This window comes from Felis catus, chromosome B2 (genome assembly GCF_018350175.1).
Source record: "Felis catus isolate Fca126 chromosome B2, F.catus_Fca126_mat1.0, whole genome shotgun sequence".
In the NCBI taxonomy this organism is placed as follows: domain Eukaryota; kingdom Metazoa; phylum Chordata; class Mammalia; order Carnivora; family Felidae; genus Felis; species Felis catus.
In genome coordinates this window covers 80771681-80797106 of record NC_058372.1, presented here as the reverse complement: position 1 = coordinate 80797106, position 25426 = coordinate 80771681, and the positions used below count along the sequence as shown (strand labels likewise).

General features: G+C 40.3%; 1 long non-coding RNA gene across 2 annotated transcripts in view; it reads right to left on the bottom strand.

Moving 5' to 3' along the window:
• LOC111560499 overlaps positions 1-25426 on the bottom strand; it is a 144573-nt gene that overhangs the window by 67149 nt on the left and 51998 nt on the right. Inside the window, exon 4 of one of the 2 annotated variants that reach the window (XR_006598022.1) lies at positions 10559-12118. The exons of the other annotated variant lie outside the window; for it this stretch is intronic. This is a non-coding gene — a long non-coding RNA (uncharacterized LOC111560499). Of the gene's footprint in view, positions 1-10558; positions 12119-25426 lie in introns of those variants that run through there. 2 annotated transcript variants of the gene reach the window in all.

Below are 25426 nucleotides of genomic sequence, written 5' to 3'. Positions count from 1 at the left end.
AAGAGGCTCATGGGAGGCCTTGGCTTCCAGGTTAGGAGTTAAGACACCTGTTCATTCTCCATCCAGACCTAAGGACAGGAGCATCTTTCAACAAGAGGCAGTTTTGACTAACTGATTAAAGGTGAAGAAGGTGACCTCAACACAGGAATGTGCGTCAGAATCTACCCTATTTTGAGGACAAGACCTTTAATTTCTGCTGAAGTGCCATTCTCCTAGACAGACGGTGGGTTTTAAACTACGTTTGAAATGTAGAGTTAGGCTTTCTATGAAGGTTTCTTCTTATATATGAATCAAATTCCAAAGCATTTGCTCTGTGGATTTTTTACACATGCTGTCTAGCTAATATTAAGCCAGTCACAAAAATGAATGCTCATTGAATACTGGAGGATGAAAACCAGGGTTTTTCTGGGCTAGTTTAAATTTGCTGCAGGCCTAGAAGCATACTGCTTGTTCACCTCTCTTGCCAACAGCAGCCATTTCAGGTCTGGGTGTAAAGAGAGAAGTAAGTGTGCTTACTTACACCAAGGTAAGTTCCCGAATGAAAGAGAAGTCGGTGCTTTTATGAATGGGAGTCTGGGTGTTCCAGAGATAATTGCTTTTTGATCTGCATGATTGAAGGAAATGGTTTCCCTAAACCAACCTTGCAAATAATTCAGTCAGTCAGGGCACACTTGTTTCCTGTGCCATGGTTCACCCCTCAATTCCACCTGGCTCCTACCCTTCCCACGTGGACTCAGCATCATGCACAAAACAGCCCATGCCCACTTTCCTACTGATATCAAATAACAAAGGAGAACAAACAAGCTCTCACCAGTGCTGAAGGTGCAAACCAAAATCATCATTACTCCAAATCCCTTGTCACCTATAGAGTGTTCAGTCTGGGCAAAGTTATTATGCTTTTTAACGAAATTCTTCAAGTCATGTTATTTAAAGCAGCCATCCAAGCTTGTCATTTAATGGAAACTGTTTGTAGGAAATTGCTAAGACTTCTGATCAAGCAGCCCTTTAACTGGAGGAAGGGAAGTGAAGCAGATTCTCCCCGTCTCCATCTTTCTAGTTCTCTGGGGGAGGTTTATTAAGAATACCACCCTACCCTCCCTATGCCCACTCCCTGGGAGGGAAGGAGGAGAACACAGCTCAAAACTGGTGCTTAGGGGTGCCTGGGTGGCTTAGTTGGTTAAGCTTCCAACTTGATTTCAGCTGAGGTCATGATCTCAGAGTTTTATGAGTTCAAGACCCTCGTGGGACTCTGTGCTGGCAGCACAGAGCCTGCATGGGATTCTCTCTCTTTCCCTCTCTCTCTCTGCCGCCCCTCCCCCACTTGCTCTCTGTCTCTTTCAAAATAAATAAATAAACTTAAAAGAAAAAAAACAAAAAACTGGTGCCTAAACCTAGGTCTAAGAATAGTCCGGACCAGATACTTCTGGTGACGGTAAGCGTTGATGTTTATGATCTCAAAACAGGTTTAATTGTCTTCTGGAAAATGGGTGGTCTTGTGTTGAAACCCAAGACGAAATTACAGATGTCTCACGCCCTTATCTGGGCGTGGCTTTGCCAAATGTTGAGTGCATGCTAATTAGTAGGTCCTCACCACCCCCCCTTTGTGAAGGTGAGTGAGGGGGCCCACTCAATGGCCCTGGGAGGTGGGGAATGAGAAGCTGGCACTACTGTCTCCCGTGACAGCTAAGGTGTCAGCTGCAAGGGCTCCCTTGAGCACTAAGCTCCAGCAGAGATGTGTGTTTTGACATCCTTTGCTAATGACCTCTGTAAGTTTTTCCTCTGATGGCACTTTGGAAAGGAGAGAGAGAAATAAATGTAAAGTGAATGCCTCTTCTATACTAGGCAGTGGCTTCTTTCATCTTTCCCAAAGCCATTATATTATTTTCCAGATGAGGAAACTGAGACTGAAAGAGATAAGGTCCATTAGGAAAAACAGATGCAGATACAGAGAAGGAAGGGAACCCCCCTCCCCACACCCCTCACAAAGCAACACCAAAAGTAAACTCTTAAGGCCCAGGCAATTTATACCAGACTAAAAGCACTGTTTTCCTCATGGCACCAACCACATCCATAGGCTGGCAAATAGAAGGTTGTGGCAGCATCCCAAGACCTCCCCCGCCCTCATCTTTCTCCTGTAGATTTGACTCCTAAAGGGAACCTACGACTGTCAGAGTTCATTCAGAGTCCACGTGGTTTGGCTGTCACCAGTCTTGCTTCTTCCTGACACCTCACCAGGAGACCTCTGTCTCGTCTCTTTTCGCTCCTCAACAACAGAGTCCTTCACCCCATGAAACCCAAGCCCCGGCTGATTACTTGCCTGCATACAACTTTAAGTACTCTCCTCTACAGTCTATAAAGCCAGGACGATAACCTGAACCCTTACAACTAAAGATTTTGTGTGGTAACTTGTTAATGGTCTGACAAACATTAACCCCTCTATAAAGGCTGAGATAAATCCCTGTCTTCCCTCTCTGTTCTTTTTTCTTTTTTTTAAACTCAAGCAAAAATCTTCTTGCCTACTAGAAAGCTGATATTTTCTTTACAGTCACTATAAAATTTAGCAAGTTGGATGCACTGGGGAAAAAAGTAAACTGCATATGTCCCTGCTTCTCTTTTTATCTAACCAACAGTGTAATGTTATTGGGACACAGACGCCTGCTCTGTATAAGTGATTGTCAGATAGAGCTTGGCATCTCTCATCTATCACACTGCCCTCTATGCATTTACAGGGCTTGGAATAATGAAATTTTGGGGGCTGTATATGTTCTTGTTGTCCAAGTTCATTTCACAGCACATTGATTAAAATGGATTTTTAATATGTCGTCCAGGTTAATGTCAGTGAGCAAGTGTGAGGGCCCAATGAAGGTGCTTCAGTAGATGGGAGACTGGCAAAGTGGTGCCATGTTCCCCTGGGGCTCTCCCTGAGCAATTCCACCCCAAACTTAAAAACACACACTTTTCCATCCAAACCTCACGTGAGTCAAGGCTGTCAGTCATTCCCAACCCAGCAGAGGTTTTTATAAAATGCACAAAGGGTAATTACAGAAAGACTACCCCCACCCCCATGAATTTTCACATGTAATCTTACCCTAGGACTTGAACCCAGGCTCCTACTTCAACTGTTTCCTACCTGACTTAAAACTGGCAAACACAATAGAACATAACTGCTTGGAGGGAGAGAAGGAAGCAGGGGGTGGAGGTGGGAAAGAGGAAGTTCAGACTAGCAAAACCCTGATCTTGAAGATTATTATAAATCCTTGAGTACTGTTGAAACAATTAGATCACTTGATTGGCCTTAACATTCCAAATCCCATAAATTAGCCTGGTGGGTGCCTCATGCTGTTAAGCAATGCCTTACATTGTTCCAACGCCAACATCTGGCTAAAGGAGAATAGACCAATTTTAGTGTTAGCTGTAAGAAATTATACCTATTCCAGTCCTTGTGACAACCTCTATAATAGATATGTGGAAATGTGGCTTTTTGTCACTGACGCTATTTTTAAAAATTACTTTTGCTTTAGACATAACATAAATAAAATTTTTAAGTTGCGTTTGGTTTCAAAAGTTGTTTTCTTCCTCAAAATTTGGAAGTGGATATTTTCAAATGGTAAATTTCATTCAAAATAGTTTTTTGCAAACACTATCTTTTACAAGTTGCAAATGCTAATACTTCTGAAATGCAAATATTCACTCGGCATGAAGTACCATGCTAGCTACCACTATAACACTAAAACAAATAGAGCATATGGCCCTGATTCTTTATAACTCTCCTGAATTATAAAGCCAAATAGACAAAGAAGCACATATATCAATCACTGAATCCATAAAATGAAAAAGATACATGTCAAGTTCATTATTACTTCTCACCTGTATCTCAAGAAAGACAGATGAGAGAGAGAGATACAGAAGACAGAGGGGAAGAAGGAAGAAGAGAAGGCAGGAAAGAGAAAGAAAAATTTAAAAAAATCAGCCACCAAGGTGCCAGAGTGGGGGGCTATGCTGAAGAATGGTGTGCACCGAGGCACCTGTCTCCATCATGACCCCCTGCGTGCTGAGGCAGCAATGGGCTCTCATAAGATGAGACCAAAGATGGTTGATGATGTAAGAATAATCAACCTTAAAATAATGCTAATTATGTGCAGGCACTCTAAATGTATTAATTACTTTAATCCCTTGCAGCAACCTTATGAGATTTGAACTCATTTTCAGATGAGGAAATTAAGACAAAAGGAGGATAAGAAACTTGCACAAGGTCATGCCACCAGAAAATGGCAGAGTCAGAATTCCGATGCAGGAATGGCTCCAGGAGTCTATGTGCTTAGCAGTATGCCATACTCCTTTACAAGTACACTAGAACTTGCCATGTTAGTGCTACCCCAGCACACCAGTCACCGGAGAGGCTCTGCCTTTATCCTAAAGACATTGCCACTGGTCAGCCCTTGGGTCACCCCTGTACCTGTGATGCATTCCTTTGACGCTTCAGTGGTGGTCAATCGTTAACTTCTTGAGAGTGGATTTGATTTCTTAGAACAGCCAAAAATTGGAACTATGCATGTTAAATGAGGTGAGCTCTGTATAATAATTTTTTAGATGAAAAACAATGGATGATAGTGAAGTCATGCAACTAGTTTCCTTGTGCAGCCTGGGAATTGCTTTGATAGGACTGAAAGAGGAGATCCATGTATGTTATAGGCAACTGTACATTACCAAAATCTGCATGCAAGTGTCATTTGGATCTTTCTGAGAAGTTTGCCTGTTTTGATCATTTCACAGTCAATTCTAGACTCTGCCACTTCTCACCAGGTCTAAGGAGGCTTTCCACTTAACTATAATATTTATCTTTGGTATAGGCTTTTGTAACTTCAGCTTTCCCACAAAGGCATCTAGAGCATTCTTGTCTTTCCTGATAAGCAGAAAAAGTAGTCAGTTTAATGACTCTGTGGGATTGAAACAGGGATCCTGATCTTTTAAACTCTGGTATCCATTTTACCTCTTTCTGGTATGCCAGAAAGAGGTAAAATGATTTCAGTGGCCAGACTTTACAGGCTGTAGCACTCTGGGAATTCCCAAAATCCAGGGAGTCAGTATTGCTGACTCTAGGACTTTAATTGATTAGTTCATGCAGACGTACTTAATGAGGATGAGGGAAACTGACTTACACTAACTATACACATTAGAGATTGATGTATACACAAGAGCAGACATTTATTTATTTGCCATGAGGGAATTTTCCTTCCCATAACCATATAACCTATTGTGACCAAACACAATGTATTTCTCCAGTGTGTTAAAACTCATTTCTTTCTTTCTGGAGTTCAAGAAGGCCCTTGGTCATTTCTCATTACACCGTCACCTCAGACAGTGGATATTACAGTGGATAAGGTTACTAATCCTACATTAGGTTATTTGCACATTATCTTCTATGTTTGGTCAACAATGGACTGGCTATTTCCCAGTCCATCTACAACTCACTTCTTGATTTGGACAACCACACAGAATTTCTCATATGTTCCTTGCTTCGTGTGTTAGAATTCAGTTATATAGTACTAGGTTTAAATAAAAGCAAAATGCTTAACTTCCCCCTCCTCAAACTAATAACAATAACGATAATAGTTGACATGTGTTGAGCTCCTACTATTACCGAGGTTCTGCTATAAGCACTTTGCAGGTATTAATTCACTGAACTCTCACGACTACCCTAAGAGGTAGCTCCTGTATTATCCACAACCTACAGACAAGGAAACTGACCTGAGAAACAACTTTCTCAGAGTCAAAAGGTTAGTAAATGGCAGAGCTAAGATGTAAACGCAGTTTGATGCCCACACTCTTAACCACAACACTAAATTACCTTCTTAGCCTCTGTGCTACTTGGGTGTTATGACTGTCAAAAATGAAAAAAAAAAAAAAAAAAAAAGGAAGCAGCTGTTTTTCTCGCTTGTTCTGACTCTAGCTAACTGTTCTTGAGTTTTTTTGCATTTTATCCATGCAGAACAAAGCTATATTTGTAATTATACTCCAGATAAATAAGTATCTTTTTAGCAGGGCTAAAAATTTGAGAAGGTTTAGTTGAAGCTGGTAAAGGATTTAAATTCAGTGATGTCCTGAATGGGTATAAAGATCCTTTGCTGTGTTATCAAAACCTAAGGATATCCATAGATAGTTCCATTCTGCATTTTCCTAGTTGTTTCCTTGTAGACACTCCCCCGCCCCCCACTTTCTGGGGCTAACAGCACCTGGGCATGAGAACAGGGGGCATGATGGCTGTGGGCAGGACAAGCAGCTAGATGAGAAAATAGATCATGGAAATGTCGGGCAGCTGTGATTATCGTCCACTTCTGGCTAAGAAACCTTAGGGAGCTCATTTAATTGTTCTGCCTTCATTTTTCTTGGAAATGGCATTAGCAGTGTTCATGTCTGCCCACCTTATGAGGGGAGTTTTGAGACTATGGAGGAATGTTTAGAAAAGTGTTTTGCTCTCTTTAGAATGTATAATCCAAATAGAATCCAACTTTGTTGTTATTTTCTGCTGCTGTATACCTGCACGAGACTATTTTTAAGCTAGTTTCTTTTTTTAAATTTTTTTAATGTTTATTTATTTTTGAGAGAGAGAGAGAGGGAGCGAGCATGAGTGGGAGAGGGGCAGAGGGACAAGGAGGCACAGAATCCAAAACAGGCTCCAGGCTCTGAGCTGTCAGCACAAATCCCTTTGTGGGGTTTGAACCCACGAACCATGAGATCATGACCTGAGCCGAAATCAGACACTTAACTAACTGAACCACCCAGGCACCCCTAAGCTAGTTTCTTGTAACCTACTTATAGCAGCAGGTAGATTTGGAACGTCTGACCTTTGCACAGCCTTACAAAACATCATGAAACAAAGCAAATGGTCTGAGTTGGTGATAGCTGAGGTGGAGTGGAGAGGACTCAGGGTTTAGAATGCTTGGGTTCAGGTCTTGAAATCAGCCCCTGCCATCCAAGTTGAATGTGATTTAGGAAGTCACTTATCCTCCCAGGGGCTCAGTTTCTTCATCTGTAAAACGGGAGCTCCAGTTGGGAGCTGTGGTGATTACATAGGGGAATGAATATGAAAGGGGTGTCATGGTTACACAAATCTGACTCCCAGTCAACTTGCTCCTGACTTAGAGTTGTCAGTACATCCTACATCCTCTGGTCTCACTCCTCCATTTTACAGGTCAGAAAACAAAGGCTGAGGGAGGTCAGATGACTTCTCTAGGGCCTTGACTCCTAACTCCTGTTCTCACTCCTCTCTACTTGCCCCGGGTTCTGGGTGGCTTCTTACAAGACAGGGTGCAGGCCACCTCTGTGGACAAGCAGTTCCTGAAAGGATGGAGGCAGAGCGGGCACCATGTCAGGACACTAGTCAGCTTGCACCCTAAGTGCGTTCTCTGTGTAAAAGAGAAAAGGCTATGCTTCAGACATCAGACAGAGCTTGGAAGGAAGCTTCATCCATTAAAGTAATCTGTGCACACCTCAGTGAGTAAATACAGTCATCCGTATAGGAACCAGGTAGGAACAAAACAACAGGTGCTTTGAAAGGATTACAAAATGTATTTGTACCAGGGCCATGCAAAAGCCATTTCCAAGCCAACAGGAAGGGCACTTATTATTTTCATTTAACATTTATTAAATAAAGAGTGTTGCAGAGCAGGCTCTCATAATCTGAGCCCCTTTGGCTGTGTGCATAAGCTTTTCAGATACCTGCAATTTCTTCCTCTTACTTACAAAGATGCTTATTGAACTACAAGAGGTAAGTAAACATCAGGAGAGGTCTCACAGGAAACCTGATGAATTGTTCAAGTCTCTCCCTGGTAGAAGGGATCAGACACCTGACCTTCAGTGCATCGCAAAATATTGCAGCAGAAGGAATTAAGCCCCTAAATGTGTGTGCTACTGGTAGGTAGAGAGCAGCAGAAAAGCTTCAGGGCTGGAAGAAACATTATGATGTTGTCTAGATGTCTGGGAATCTCGTTAAAATGCAGATTCTAGTTCAGTCAGTCTGTGGGTGGATGCTGAGATTTTGCATTTCTAACAAGCTCCCAGGTGATGTCGGCTGGAGGGAAAAGAGAATGCTTAACACAATATTCCTCTAATAGCGTCATTTCAGGCCTCCGGGCACGTTGGTGGAAGACCCATCTGGGGGTTCAGCCTTTTCTAGCATCCCACAGTCACTTTTAAATATTCTGACCTTCAGAATATATGTCTTTTGAGTCCTATAACTGAAACTGCCAAAAACAAATATTTGCATGTAATTGTATAGACATTTCAGCCAATTTTCAAGTGCAGAGTTTTAACTGAGTAGGACTGCAATCATCATAGTTAAGCAACTTTGCATTTCCCATGGTACTTAGCACAATGCCTTGCTCAAAGTAAACCCCTGGATAAACACATTTTGACTGAACGAGAGGGTAAGTAGATACATATTCATATCTCTGAAGGATAGGTGATTGGAAAAACACTATTTTTTATTGGTTCTCATAGAAAAATTACAAAATAAACTGGATAACTCATTATTTTGCCTCATACCATCAATTGATTTCTTGTAATGAAATTCGGCCTTAAACTTTACTGGGTAGCTCTTTGGATTTAGCTTCTGTTCCACATGGAAAATTTCTGGTGTAGGGGGTTCACACTGCAACCAGTATGTCACCTATGGCCATCAAAACTCTAAAACTCTAAATAAGATCTTCACAAGGCACTTGATCATGGGGCGCATGGGTGGGTCAGTCAGTTGAGCGTCCAACTTCAGCTCGGGTCATGATCTCGCAGTTGGTGGGTTCGAGCCCCACGTCGGGCTCTGTGCTGACAGCTCAGAGCCCAGAGCCTACTTCTGATTCTGTGTCCCCCTCTCTCTCTCTGCTCCTCCCCTGCTCGTGCTCTCTCTCTCTCTCTCAAAAATAAATAAACATTAAAAAAAATTTTTAAAGAAACAAGGCACACTGACCCAGTGTGACAGAATACCAACAATACCAACAAATACAAAGATGCACTGACCATCAGAGGGCCGTACAATCGATGAATAAATGATACGGAGTTATTTTGATTATGAACACATTTATTTCAATTTTCCTTTTTCACTGAATATTTGTTATACATTCAGTTCACCCCTTTTTCCAATTGAAGAAATAACATCAACTTAAGATAAAAAACATGTTAAACCACCAATCTTTTTATTAAACACTGAATGAAATGGGTTAGGTGGAACACAATAGAAGATAACCCCAGAGTTTTAAAAATGGAATTGTCTCACATGTAGCTCAGTCGAAAAGATCTCTACACATTTTCCTAATCTCCTTTATTGAGGTGTGATTTAAAGTGTGCAGCTTGATGAGTGTGATAAACATATATGAATTATGACAAATTGCCACTACAACCAAGATATGGAACATTTGTTTTATTCCCCAAAGTTCCTTCATTCCCTCAGATAGTCAATACCTACCCCACTCCCAAACTTGCCCTTCTGACAATTACTCTGCTTTATGCCACTATGGTTTTGCCATTTCTAGAATTTTACATAAATGAAACCATATAATACATAAACTCTTTTTGTCCAGCTTCTTTCACTTAGCATGTTGCTTTTGAGATCCATGCATGTTGCTGTATCTATCTATCAGTAGTCTGTTCCTTTTTATTGTTGAATAATATTTTTGGAATAATATTGTTTGGAAATATCACAATGTGTTATCTATTTAGCAGGTGATGGACATTGTGTTGTTTCTAGTGTGAGACTATTATGAACGATACTTCTTATTTTAAAAAAATTTTAAATGTTTTATTTATTTTTGAGACAGAGAGAGACAGAGCATGAGTCGGGGAAGGGCAGAGAGAGAGGAAGACACAGAATCTGAAGCAGGCTCCAAGCTCTGAGCTGTCAGCACAGAGCCCGAAGTGGGGCTCAAACCCACGAACCGCAAGATCATGACTTAAGCCTAAGTTGGACACTCAACTGACTGAGCCACCCAGCGTCCCTGAACGATACTTCTATGAACACCTGTGTACAGGTCTTTGTATTGGACATAGCTTTCATATCCCATGGGTTAATACCTAGAAGTGGGTTTGGTGAATCATATGTAAGTGGATACTTAACTTCATAAGAAATTGTCAGACTGCTTTTCTGAAAGTGGCTGTGTCATTTTGCATTTCCACCAGCCATTAATGAGAGTTCTAGTTGCTTTACATTTTCACCAGTGTTTGGTATTGTCAGTTCTTTTCATTTGCCACTTCAGTGTATATGTAGTGGTATCTCCTTATTTTAATTTGCATTTTCCTAATGACTAATGATGTCAAATATGTTTTATATCTTTTTTTTTTTTAATTTTTTTTTCAACGTTTATTTATTTTTGGGACAGAGAGAGACAGAGCATGAACGGGGGAGGGGCAGAGAGAGAGGGAGACACAGAATCGGAAACAGGCTCCAGGCTCTGAGCCATCAGCCCAGAGCCTGACGCGGGGCTCGAACTGCCGGACCGCGAGATCGTGACCTGGCTGAAGTCGGACGCTTAACCGACTGCGCCACCCAGGCGCCCCAAATATGTTTTATATCTTATTTAATTCATAATTGTCTACAATGTTTTTAGATTAAAGATGGCCCAATATAAAGGTTAATGAACTAAAGCCAAGGAAAGAAAATGTAAGCTCCCACATTTATGCCACAGAGCACAATAAGGGGGGACGATATCCTCAAGAAAGAAAGAAGTTTTATTAAACAGAATTAGGAAAACTGGTTCATGTGAATTTCCATAAGTCTTTATATTTCATAATCTAGCTGGACAAATAGATTTTTTTAACATAGAAGAACAATTTTCAAATGAGAAAGAAAAATTAAATCCTCAATTAAAGGAGGAAAAAGACACCCCTTAAAATGTTTAAATCATAATAAAAAAATCTCAGCTTTGGGTCTGGCTTTCTATACAAAGTGAATATAGTATGGTGGTTTAGACTGCTGGCTCAAAAGCCAGATAGTCTGGATTCAAATCCTGGCTCTATCATGTATGTGCTGGTAAACCAGGTTATTGAGCTCTCTGAATCTAATGTCTTTATGTATAAAATAAAAATAATAATAGCCACCACAGAGGTTTGTTGAGGTAACACATGTGAAATGTTTAGAAAGGTGTCTGGCTGGTGTTAAATGCTCACTCAGTAAATATTAGTCATTGTTATTATTACACAGACACTTAAAAAATGATATTGCAATAGGTACACATAAAAACCTCTGAGCTAAAAAATATATACGTTTTCCTCTATAAGTAGACCTTTTAGAAGATCGACACTTGAGAACAATTAAGGTCATCACCAGCTGGAATGAGGTCTATTTTCCATCTCAAAATATGTTTAATGAGGACCTGTTTCTGCAAAATCATCCCAGGAAAAATGCTAGGTGAGTTGTCTTTCTAAAAGGAAGGCTTCACCTCTTCCAGCACCAAGAAAGAAGAGCTGAGGGTATGGCTACCTGAAAACAAACCCATAATTTGATCCTTTTCCACCCAAATAATTGGCCAGTGGCTCCTAAGGAGTTTATTTGTAAGACATTCTGGATAAGAGGCCAATCACTTGCTGGAACAGCAGCTTCTAACCTATAGCCAGATTAAAATAAAAACAAATATATAAAAACAATCATAATTTTTTTAAAGTGCTAATAGTTTGATATTATATTTAAATTAATATTTTACTAATCATTTTAGTATCTACCTACTTGTGAAAATAGTACATATACATGTAGGATAGTTACTTATTAAATCAACTAAAAAGGCTTGGTGACGACCTTTGCAAATCACTCCAAGACCCCCAACGTCTGAAGCTCCGAGATGAGCAACCTCAATGGCAGATCATACATGCAGATTTTCTCAATATTAGTTCTCCCGAGTAGATTCTCCTATGACGTGTTCAATGATATCCTCTTGCACTAAGATCACAACAATTTCTCTGAGTGTTTTGTAACTAACATGTAGAACATATGTACAATTGAGACATCATTGTAAATGCCTCCAAGCCCAGGAGAGACTGTTCAATTTCTTCAAATACATAAATGGCATCTGTGTTTTTGATTGTGGTTTCTGGAATCTTCCTTATGATTCTATCAGGATCTCTTCTGTAACTGGTCCTGCTTTCCATGTGGAGGCAAAATGAAGAGACAGGTCCTACTTACTCAGTGAAGGCACTCCAAGTCCTGGGCTTTTTTTCCCCCCTGCATAACAAAGATGAGACTTCTTTTCCCTAGAGATCACAGGTGCATCTGTACAGGTTTGCATCCTTTCTGAATGCCTAGGAGCACCTGTGGGTGAGGTGCCACCCATTTCTCTCCTCTTCACAAAATGATGGAAAGCCAGTAACATTAACACAGGCAGTGAATTATACTTAAGCAGCAAAGACCAACTGGTGGCTCACCTTTTTAGTGAATTCCAAAAATCTGGAGTCATTTGAGTCCAAAGGGGAAACTTGCAAGGGGGTGGGGGGGAGCAGTGAGAAAATAGAAGCAACAAAAATATGCCTTCAGTGTTCTCACTGCTCATTAGACTAGCACTGAACCAGTACTCGTATGGCCTGAATAACTGATACTTTTTATAAGTAACTGAAGAGCTATAAAAAGCTTAACATTTAAGAAAACAACAAACAGCTGTGGCAAATGAGCAAGAAAAATCTAAAGAAAGAGTCTGTCTGGGTGGCAGGAGGTCACACTGCTTCATGAGGAAGTGCGAAAACATCACTAACATTTTGCTACATCAGTGTGTTTTCCTGACTGGTCAAACTACTCTTTCTTTCACCTCAGCCACACTCCCATATCAAACAGAAGGACAAATGCATATCACCAGAATGCTCAGCAATATTCCTGAAAATGGTATTTCGTTTCTATGCCTCTATGTGTTTAGCAGTGGTAAACATGAGGGGTTCCAGATCAACAGAGTGAAAAAACACCCATACATTCAGGCTGAGCCTCACTGCCCTGGGACCCCTGGGCTTAGTTCACATGTGCCTCAAGATGTCACACAGCTGCCCTTCCTTTTAACAGAAAATGCCATTGTAGATACCACAGCTAGCAAGTGGCAGTAGTAGTCCTCCCAACTTCCTCTGGTAATTGTCCATAAACTCAATAATGAGGCAATTACCAGTGGGAGGCAGTATGGTAAAGTAATCAAATTTATGGGCTTGAGGCTCTGAATTCCAATTCCAACACTTAACTGCTGGATGATCTTGAGCAAATTAACCTCTCTGCACCTTAGTTTCCTTAATAGCAGATAGCAAGTCAAACAAAATTATCTTCTCCTTTTTAGGAGTCTTTTTAACAGTCTTTTTAGATAATGCTTTAGGATGACAGCCATCTTTCCTAATTTTCAAGCTTTGGGTAACTTTTCTTAGCAGTGCATAATAAATATTAGTTGGGACAAATAAAGTAAATGAGAAAATGTGGACCCAGATCCAACCATATCAAAAATTACATTAAATATAAGTGTATTAAACATTTTTAATTAAAAGGCAGAGATGGTCAGAATGGATAAAAAGTAAAATCCAACTATACATTAGGCTACATAAGAGATACACTTTAAAGATAAAGATTCAGATAGGTTGAAATGAACTGGATGTGAAAAGATATGCCATGCAAGCATTAAGCATAAGGAGGCTGGAGTGGCTATAGTAATATTAGATAAAGTAGACTTTATTACAAAGAGTTTGCCAGAGGAAAAGAGGGACTTTTCACAATTCAACAGAAAGACATAACAATCACAAATGTATATGCACTCAATAACAGAGCTTAAAATACATGTAGTAAAATAGGCTAACTGAGAAATAGAAAGTTCTATATAATCATAGCTGGAGATTTTAATACCCACCCCCAGCAATTGATAGAATAACTAGACCAAAAAAAAAAAAAAAAAAAACCTCCATTAAAGTGTAGAGGATTTAAATAATATTATCAATAAATATCAGCCATAATTTTCTCTTCCTTTTATTCAGAATTTCAGACACTTGCAAAGCTGCCAGTTCTGGTTCTCCACCCCAGCAAGGATCTGCTGAGGCCATTGTCCCTCCTAGCAGAAGAAGCTTCTGAATGCTACAAGGTGGCTATGTCTTTTTTTTCTTCCTTAGCCTGTTTTATATGAACCAACTCTAAAATCACCAGTCTGTTCCTACAGCCATCCTGCCATCTGCTAGGTTTGATAGCCATTGCTGGAGCTCTCAGAATCTTCCCTAAAATATCTGCCACAGAAGATGCCTAACCATCATATTTCATACATGTTGCCTAAGACAAGACCTCCACATGAGGAGAATACTGGAGGTCATGTGGAATATTAAAATCCTTTGATAGTGTCCATAGCACTATAAAAAATTTATGTTTTGACTCTGCCCCTTATGTGAACTCTAAATAATTATAGTCCTCATTTATCTTTATATCTATTAGCAACTGCTCAGATACAATTGAAGATTGTGTTTGAAGGAAAAAAATAAATGACAAAAAAATTGTCCTTTTGAAGAATGTGAAAGATCAGGTTGCTCCTAAGAAATATGTTCTCCTGCCTCCTTTCTGCCCAAGGCTGTGTAGTACATTGCAGCATTCCATTCCATGGAGTGTCTATGGAATGAGATGTATGTGATCAGAATGCCTTATTATCCTAGGTGAATTGAGCAAAGTCTTCTCCAAATAAGCAATTTCTTTTCATTCACTTGAAGACATGGACCTCAGGTCCATAATGTTTCAGTTAAAGTCTGCATGCAGGGGCACCCGGGTGGATCAGTTCGTTGAGTGTCTGAATCTTGATATTGGCTCAGGTCATGGTCTTGCTGTTGTGGGACTGAGTCCAGAGTCAGGCTCCATGCTGAGAATGGAGCCTGCTTGGGATTCTCTCTCTCTCTGCCCCAACCCTGCTCTTACTCTCTCTCACAATAAATACATAAATATTAAAAAAAAAAAAGTCTATATGTAGAGACATAGAAATTTCCAAGGTAAGGTTTGTGGATTCCATATGTTGGCATCTCCAACCACCATAAGTCTCCTTCCCAGCTTTCCATTCATCCAACAGCCCTTGCCATGCTGAGGCCATTATGGAAGGTAGAAAGTCTAGAGAGTATGGATATGGGGCAGGATAGGACTTTTGCAAAGGTTCTCTTTAAAACTCATGATTTAAGTAGTCGGTTCAGGCACAGGATAGAGCAACAAAGGATCATGACATTAATGGAGGCCTTTTCTGAATAGTTAGGGCTTCTCACCTCAGGATGCCCTACCAACACAGCAGCAGCTCCCAGAAGAAATAACCTACTGCTTTTCAGACCCATTCACCTCTAACCTCACTCACAATTTGGTGTTCTCTCCTTAAAGAACATTCCTAGCACTTCTTCTCCCAAATGACAGTACCCAAAGCCCAGTCAGCTACAGAATATCAGGCCATTGTTAACAAGATCTTTTCCCCCTTCAGGATCCTGTTCACCTGGACTCTTTCCCCATGATATGCCCTGTTAAGAATATAACATTCTCCCCTCCTTCAACACAAAGTATTTTATTCTTTTCTGACCAGAAAGAGAGTCTGTTTCATTCCATGATTAATCTTTTCAATGGTCTGGAAGGGCAAATAGGTGACAGGCACAAGGGGAAAGCACTTCCATGAACACATTTTTTTTTTTTTTTACTGGAACTTGTCGTATTGCAAAGCTCTTCTGCCAGATTCCATTAGGAAATTGCAAGCAGATTCATATATCCAAGTGCTCCTCTCTCTCCTACTCATAAATATATAGACATCACATGGCAGGGAGGGGGGAGAGGCTGACTCTCTCGCATGGCATACTCTTGCACAGCAGACGTGTAGGCAAATGCAAATACTGAACACGGTAGTTCGTGCATATGTGCATATGAATATATATCATGTTATTACTCCTCAGCAATGAGATTCCAAGCTACCAGCGAGGGGAGGGAAAAGTCATAATCAATACAGCTGCACTTCGGAATGTCAATTGAAGGCAGACAATGATAAGATGGGAAGGCTGTCCCTAGCAACATGAAAATAAGAGCCAGGACCACCTAAGGATTGATTAGGGACTGGGCCAAATTCCAGCCCTAAACTCATCACAAATTATGCTAAGAGCTCCCTAGGGAAGGCTCCAATTGGCGTTTTTGAGCCACACATCCCTTTCTTTTGATACAGACATCAGGACTGCCTAGGAGATGATTGGAGAATAAAAAGCCCAAGCAAAAAATGAATTCGGGAAGGGCTGTTCCCCTATCCAAATGCTTTCAACTTTCCTAAGAAATCCTTCAGCTTCTTTAAAACAGGCCAGTATTATTATTCCACTTGCCATTCAGGTCCCTAATGAAGGGCAAAGCCAGTGTGCAAAAAGGTAAAGAGAATAGTAGATGAAAATGTCAGCAGTCAGGTACGAAGAAGGCTGCAGCATGGCAGAGCCTTACAGCTGGAATTGGGAAGAAACGAACAACAACAAAAAATCTATTTTTAAGGGACCACTCTAAGATATTTTCCTTATTCTTCCAGGAACACTTAGGTCTTGTTTTTTCATAGACAGAGACATATACTTAATCACAAGCATATTGTATGAAAGAAAAATGTATAGACCTTCTAGACCCCAAAATATACAGCAACGGTTCCAATTTTCATTACCAGAAATAACCAGAGGAAATGAGAAGCAGGTGTGGGAAGGCTTCCCTGAGCGATGCCAGTGCTTCATTTTAATTCAGTTGTGTATGGCCTGCCGCTACCTCCTGGCCTTGCTGCATGCACACTCAGAGGTCAGGCTATTAAAATCAACCAAATACGCTCAAATTAATTTCTTTTAGACCCGAGCCCTACATTGCTTGACCACGGAACACTTCACTGGCTGACGGCAGAAGGCGCACTAAATTTCTGCAGTAGGAAATATACTTTCTTCTTAGATGATACATGTTTAAGGCATAAGCTTTGGGGGTCTCAGAATTAATCAAAGAGAACTGCTCATATACAGAACATGCAACTACTTTTAGGTGGGTGGTAGAAATCTAAAATATGTTCCATATTTCTTCTGTTGGTAAACTAAACCTTAATGGAGTATGGAGTAGGTGGCCTGTTGATATTAATAACTGTTCATATAATGTAAATATCTGATCATGTTTTTTGTTTGAGGACTACCACCTGGAGAAAAGGAAGGTTGAGATAGATCCAAGGATCTACCTTTCTTTTTCCTTATCATTAATAATCCACACTTGCGTCTTTTATGTCTTTAGGCAGCTCTTTCAATTCTCTGAAAACAGAACTGACCACAAATTAAAGAGATCATTAGCATCTGCTTTGAAAATATAAACCAGAGTCCAATGCCCACAGAGAAAAAATAACAAACAGCTACTTCATTGGACAGGATTCTATGTGAAATAATTGTAGGATAATTCTCTGTTAGTTTCTAACCTAGTGCTGGGATTATCATATACGGCAGTTTCAGTAGAGAAAGAAGGGTCAGGAAATGAGTTTAAGCCCTGGTTCTGCTGCTTCCTGGTTGCTGACCTTTGACAAGTGACTTAATCTCTACAGAACTTGATTTCCTTATCTGTAAAATGAGGGGTTGTGAACTAGATGAATTCCAAGGTCACCTTCTGCTATAAAATTTTATGATTCTGAATCTCTAGCCCTCTTGGAAAAAGCATATCTGGCTGTGCTTGTATGAATTTGCTATACTTAGCACTATAATGAGCTAAAAAGACTTTAAAGTGACAAACTATGACAACTGACAATAAAGGGGTAGCCAGGATCCTAATGAACGAATTTGCTCACAATTCATCACTACGTAAGGAATAGAGACACAATAGTAGCCCTTAGCTATGGTAGATTGTTTGGGACCAGGCCCCAGCAAGACAAGCTTCCACGAAGAAAGGTTAGAGCCTCAACTTTAGTGCTTTCACTCACCTCCCCAGTGATGTCACCCACAGGATGTCTCAAGAATGCTGGATCTCCCTTGCTAAACCTCTAATCCAGCCAGGAGACAGGTTGTTACTTCACATACGAATGTGTAGAGCCCAGGGATGGACAGAAATGAATCCTTACTGAAGGGAAGGGTCATTACATTGGCTGGTCAGGCACTTTCAAAGACAATATGCTCTTCTTTTATGCAGAGATAAAGGGCCTCCCTCTGGAAGTCTGACACCTTCCTAGGAGCTAGAACTCACCCAGAACTCCATTTATTCTTGGATCTATGTTTCTGCTCATCTTGCTCTTTAGCTATGGTGACCCAAATGTCCCTCTCTCCCTTGGCTGTCTATGTTCACCTTCATTTACATGATGGGCTTCTAAGTGTTGGAAACAGCACTGACATAAATGTGCACACTGCTCTCACGGATGTGGGCGGACATGGATGTGCTCACACAGGTGCATGTTCTTCTCTTTTCAAGGATTATTGTAAAAAACATAAGCTTCTTGGCAACCTCAAAACTAAAGTCTTCAAGTTTTAGGTACTAATTTTGTCTTCTATTACAAACTTTGTTAAATTAATATTTCATGTTTTGCACTGTTGTTAGTGGGGGATATCTGTGTGGGATTTGCATTCATAAACGCAAATGTACTTACCTGGCATTGTACCCAAATGAATTAAAAAACATTTATTTAGCTGAAAGACTCTTTCAGGTTAAGGAATCTCTCTCATTTTAAATAATTACTCTTTATGTATGTGAAATATATTCAAACTTTTTAAAAAATTTTTTTAACATTTTTTTTTTTTTTTGAGAAACACAGCATGAGTGGGGAAGGAACAGAGAGAGAGGGAGACAAAGAATCTGAAGCAGGCTCCAGGCTCTGACTGTCAGCACAGAGCCCAACATGGGGCTTGAACCCACAAAGCATGAGATCATGACATGAGCTGAAGTCAGAGGCTTAACTGACTGAGCCACCCAGACACCCCTATTTAAACGTTTTTAAGATGCTCAACTTTTCTTCTGGGTTTAATAAACAGATTAAGGTGAACTACCACAGAATTTTAAATGAATCTATTATTTTTTAAATAAATTATCTCTGGCTAATAGATAGGCAATTGTTATGGATTGGACTTTGTCCCCCTCCTCCAAATTCCTGTGTTGGAGTCCTAATCCACAGTACCTCAGAATGTGATCTTACTTGGAACAGGAACATTGCAGATGTAATTAGTTGAGATGAAGTCATACTGGAGTAGGGCGGGGCCCTAATCTAATATGACTGGTGTCCTTATCCAAAGGGGAAATTTGGAGACAGACACACACAGGGAGGATACCATGGGAAGGTGAAGGCAGGGATCAGGGTGATGTTTCTACAAGCCAAGGAACACCACAGTTTGCCAGCAGATACCAGAAGGTAGGAGAGAAGAGTAGAATAGATTCTCTCTCAGCCCTTAGAAATATCCAACCCTGCCAACAGCTTGACCTTGGACTTCTAGCCTCCAGAGCTGTGAGACAATAAATTGTCTGTTGTTTAAGCCACTGAATTTATAGTACTTTGTTGTATCAGCCCTAGGAAATGAAAACAACAACGAAATTTGGGAAGTTTCTCCTCTAGGCTTTTCTTTAAATTACCAAGACCACATGCCTCTAACAATTTGTGTAAGTCTGATATACTCATTCTGCTAACTACACACACACACACACACACACACACACACACACACACACAAGTACGTGACCACGCCCAAACAGACATGTGTCTGGACTTGGCCCCATTGAGAGTGGTTTTTGGGAATGCCCCGGAGAGACCATGCTGTAACAGTACACGTCAACAGGGATGGTGTTTTCTTACTCTCAGTCTTGAATAAGTAAAAGATGAAGAAAAAAAGCACACTTGCGTATTCACTGGTTTAGGCCCAGTCATGATTTCTTTAAAGACGCTGCCAATAGATTTTAGTCATTCTCTGGCAAAGGTTTCTCTTCAACCGCAAACACTACATAGTTGCTGAATGAGTCACCACCTTGAGTAATCTAATTCCTTGACCAGTACATGCCTGCTGCCTACAGCACACACAGTGTCTCTGGTTGTGCATTTTGTTTTGCTCCATTCTGCGGAAGTTCTTTAATGCTTTCTTAAGGGTGGGGGTGAGGATTCACTATGAATCCTTAGAAAGGATGAATCTTGCTTACTCAGCAGTATGTGAACTGGCTGGTCATCAAGAACCAAAACGTTAACTTTTAAGAAGCTTTCTCATACCCTGAGCTAAGCTGCATGTGGCATTATTACTGGCCAAGAAGCAATAAATAACAAATTTAAAACCATTTCCCCCCAAAACCAGAAGTCTTTTTTTAAAAAAAACAATTGAGGGGAAAAACAAAAGGAAAGAGACAGAATGATGCTCCAGGAAGGAGGACAGTAGAGCAGAGCCCCCCTCGCAACCCCCCCACACACCCCTCATCCCCTGGGCTCACACAGAGACTAAGCCTGCATCACTGGAAAGGTCGAATACATCGAATTTACTGAACATTCCAGATATTTATTCTTCAGAAAGAATGTAATAAAACTACCACCAAAGGCTACTTTACTATTTCTAGTATTAAAGTTTAAAGCAAATAAACCTCTGAGCTTATTTTTGCATTTTTAAGAAATTGTGCCTTTAAGATAGTCTTCCTATCAATTTATTATAACCACAATATGTTTGGTTCTTTAACCAGGTATTTTTTTTTTCTCCAGTGCTGGTAGATTGAAACATTTTGAATATTTGAATATTTGAAAATATTTTGAATATTTTCTTCTAAGGAGAACTTTTTTTTTTTAATTTTTTTTTCAACGTTTATTTTATTTTTGGGACAGAGAGAGACAGAGCATGAACGGGGGAGGGGCAGAGAGAGAGGGAGACACAGAATTGGAAACAGGCTCCAGGCTCTGAGCCATCAGCCCAGAGCCTGACGCGGGGCTCGAACTCCCGGACCGCGAGATCGTGACCTGGCTGAAGTCGGACGCTTAACCGACTGCGCCACCCAGGCGCCCCAGGAGAACTTTTTTAAATTAGTATCTGGCCAGCTCTTGAGTTCCTTTCTCTTTCTTATGTTTTCAATCACTTATCTAATTTTTATTCTTCCGTGAGTGGGTACCAATACCATGGAGATAGAAATTGGAGAAATAAAACCACCAACAAAATGAAAAGGCAACGTACTGAATGGAGGAAATATTTGCAAATCATATATCTGATAAAGGGTTAATATCCAAAATCATTAAAAAATTATATAACTCGATGGCAAAAAAAAAACAAATAATCCAATTAAAAATTGGGCAGAGGATCTGAATAAACACACAAATGGCCAACAGGTACATGAAAAGATGCTCAATATCATTAATCACCAGGGAAATGTGAATCAAAGCTACAATGAGATATCACCTCTCACTATCACCTCTCACTTGGTGATACCTCAAAAAATTAAAAATAGAAATACCATATGATCTGGCAATTACACTTTTGAGTATTTATCCAAAGAAAATGAAAACACTAACTTGAAAAGATACATACACCCCCATGTTGTTTATTGTAGCATTATTTACAATAGCCAAGATATGGAAACAATGTAAGTGCCCATTAATGGATGAATGGCTAAAGAAAATGTGGTATATAAATTTAATATTATTCAGCCATAAAAAAAGAATGAAATCTTGCTATTTGCAACAACATGGATGGGACTTGAGGCATTATGCCAACTGAAACAAGTCAGGGCAAGACAAATACCACAGAATCTCATTTATATGTGGAATCTTAAAGAAAAAAAAAAGCTCATAGATTTGGAGAATAGATTAGTGGTTGCCAGAAGCAGAGGTAGAGGGTAGGTGAAACTGGTGAAGATACAAACTTACAGTTATATGATAAATAAGTCATGGGGATGTAATGTATAGCATGGCAACTATAGTTATTAAAACTGTATCGCATGTTTGAAAGTTGTTAAAATAGTTCTCATCTCACACACACACACACACACACACACACACACACACACACACACACTCTGTGACTGTGTAGTGATGGATGGTAACTAGACTTATGGTGGTGATCATTTCATAATACATACAAATATCGAATTATTGTGTTGTACACCCAAAACTAATATAAAGTTGTATATCAGTTATAGTTCAATAATAATAATAATAATAATAATAATGATAAAGAAATGGAAGAAAAGTTCTTTAAATTCGTTTCAACCATGCTGCCCTATTCCATAACCTTACCAATGAATGAGAGAGACACATCTTAAGCTTCTGTGCTGGCTGGGGATGCTTTTTCAGAACAAGCTGAAGAGTGACTATTTAATAGTATTATTCATAACTTACATTTGCATGCAATACACAACTCTCAAAAAACCCACTTCATCCTCAAAACAGCCTGGAGGACCAGACATATTACCATTGAGGAAACAGAAGCCCCCCGGCTATATGGAAGGTGGTGGAGCCAGGGGCTGTTGGCTCAGTTCTCTTTGTTGTCCGTCCTGTGAAGGCTGGAGACAGGACGGGAAGCTGAGCCATCTGCCACCAAGAATTCTCCAGTTAACTTACCATTAGACTCCTCTTTGCTGAGGACAGCAAAGTGAGCCACAAAACTTCTCTGAGCTTCTGTTTTCTCATGTGCAAAATAAGGACAATGCCCCCCAGCCCCATAGGATAAGGTAAGAGTAAAATTAGATGGTGTCAGTGGAGGAGGGTTAAATCATAAAGGGTTATACAAATCCCTTCTTCAGGAGCTATACCACAGAGCGAATAAGAACATGTGTGTGCTGTTTGACTTCAGGCAAGTTTCTTAATATTTCTAAGGCTCACCTTCCTTATCAGTGAAACAAGGCTGCTACCAGAGCCTTGCCCATGAGATGACTGTTGAACACTAAAGGAGATAATCCATGCTAAGCACTTAGCACACTGGTCGGTGCATGGACACACAAATGTCGTTAGTAAAGCCACTCACATTTGATCCCAGCCCTTTTCTAGCACAAGTATAAGCAGACAAGCAAAATCCAAAGGAGTCCAAGGATTCCATATTATAATCCTGTCTGCCCAGGCTCTTTGCTCTCATGGCAGTTTCAACTCTATACTCTCAAAAGATTTTTCTGGAAGAGTTCCACTTACCATGAGTTTTGCAAAGTTAACATTTTTGGCCCACAGACAAACATTGAGCATGGTTTGCCCCTTTTATTCCTACTGCACTAGAGTGTAGGATTTGGTTGGAGAATATTTACATTACTTCCTTTCTGATATCTAGGAACAAAACTGACCTACTCCACACCTCAGTGTTCCTCCCAAAAGAGGGGCAGTACCACAGTGCTACTTCAAGAGATATTTGGCCATTATGGAACCAAGTTTTATGAACACACACAAGAACAAATCACTTTAGGGGTGTCTGAGTGGCTCAGTCAGTTGAGCGTCCAACTTCAGCTCAGGTCATGATCTTGTGGTTCATGGGTTCAAGCCCCACATTGGGCTCTGTGCTGACAGCTCAGAGCCTGAAGCCTGCTTTGGAATCTGTGTCTCCCTCTCTCTCTCTGCCCCTCCACCACCCACACTCTGTGTGTGTGTGTGTGTGTGTGCGTGCGTGTGTGTGTGTCAAAAATACATAAACATAAAAAAAAGAACAAATCACTTTATGTACTAACTAGAAAAAGTCAGCTCTAGTGGTCAGTAAGTAAAGGAATGTAAAAACCAGCAAAATGCCTGACATTTAATTGGCACTTACTGTAAGTTGGGATAGAAGAGAAAAGTAACAAGGTATCTTCCAGATTGGACTAATGTCTGATCATAGCTTTGAAGAATGTTTTAACAGGAAAAGAAGAATAAACACCAGCACAAACTAATCTTAAAATCTCATCAGTCTCTGGTTATGAACACTACTTCTTAATCAGCTAACTGCATTTTTCTATAACTTAGATCATCTGAATTTATATATCTTTGCGTATTGCCTGAGGGTCATATAAATTACACATATCAACACTCACATGAATGGTAACTGTTTACCTATGTTCGGGATGGTTGTGGCATCTGGGCCAGTTCCTCAGACTTGCTTTTAAGGAATGTCCAAACCCTGAGAAGTCCCAGCGACTTTCAGAGAGGAGAAGCACCTGAACTTGGGGAAGATGGATGCAAATGGAGGGGTCCTAAAGTGATTGACAATGTCTTGTTCCTTAACATTTCAGAAGTAAATTTGTTCATCATTCTCAAACATTTTATTTTCCTCTTACTTCTTTTCTTTCCTCTGGGAGGTCTCGTGGAGTCTGTGATTCAGATCTTGGGCTTGCTACCCATCAGCTTTTATTTTTTTCAGAACTTCGACATTCAAACATGTTACTTGCTATTGTATGGGAAATTTATTCAATCAATTAACATTTATTAAGAGGCTGCTGGGGTGCCTGGGTGGCTCAGTCAGTTAAGTGTCCGACTTCAGCCCAGGTCATGATCTCATGGCTCATGAGTTCAAGTCCCGCATTGGGGTCTGCACTGACTGCTCAGAGCCTTGAGCCTGCTTCAGATTCTGTGTCTCCTTCTCTCTTTGCCCCTCCCCTGCTCACACTCCATCTCTCAAAAATAAATAAACATTAAAAAAATTTTTTTAAAAAGAGGCTGCTATCCAAAGGGCATTATATTGGGCAGTGAAGCTGATACTGTAAATCCCTAGTCTTCTGCAAACTACATTGAGAGCCACCTGTATGCCAAGCACTGAAGGTGTACATTTGAATAAAGCCAGGCTCTTATGCTCTAACTTACAGACAAGTGAGGGATGTAGGCACATAAATAATACAATACAATGTGAAAAGTGAAGAACTACAGGTATATCAGTGAGTTTCCACTTTTTCTGACCCCTCCTGCTGAAACATGTGAACAGATCTGGTGGCAATGCCTGAGAACCTCCTGCAGAATCTGGACAGGAGTTTGAGCACCAGTTCAGCATCACCCAGAGTAGAAGTCCTTCCCAGCAATGGATAGAGATACAACCCAACAGCTAGACATCTTCATCTGCCCATACTTGCACAGAGCCCTTTTTTTTTTTTTTTTTTTTTTTTTTTTTTTTATCCTTTCTCATGAGAACCATAGAATGTTCCTGTGGCTCTGAAAACAAACAAATAAAAAAAAACCCAAGGCTTTCACTGGGGCCTCTCACCCTTCCCTCAATTCTCTCTCTAGTCTAGTTCTTTCTTTCTCTAACCCCTGTCCATGTCCTTCGGTGTCTTTGACTTCCTTCCTCTTCCATTGTTCCAATGTTGTCATCCCCTTATCATGCTGCCCTCCCATGTGATATCATGTAAACAGCCAGCTCCCTGAAATACACAGCAGTACGTATTTCTTCTGCAATGTAGGTAATTCTGCCGTATAACATTTAAACTAAGACACTATCAGAGTTACATTTTGTACTTTTAACTTAATTCTAGAGGTAAAATATATTTCCTTTTAAGAATATCAAACAGTAATTTGAAGAAAACCCATAAGGACCCTTTATTTTTGTGTGTGCATGAACCTGACCCAAATGAAAC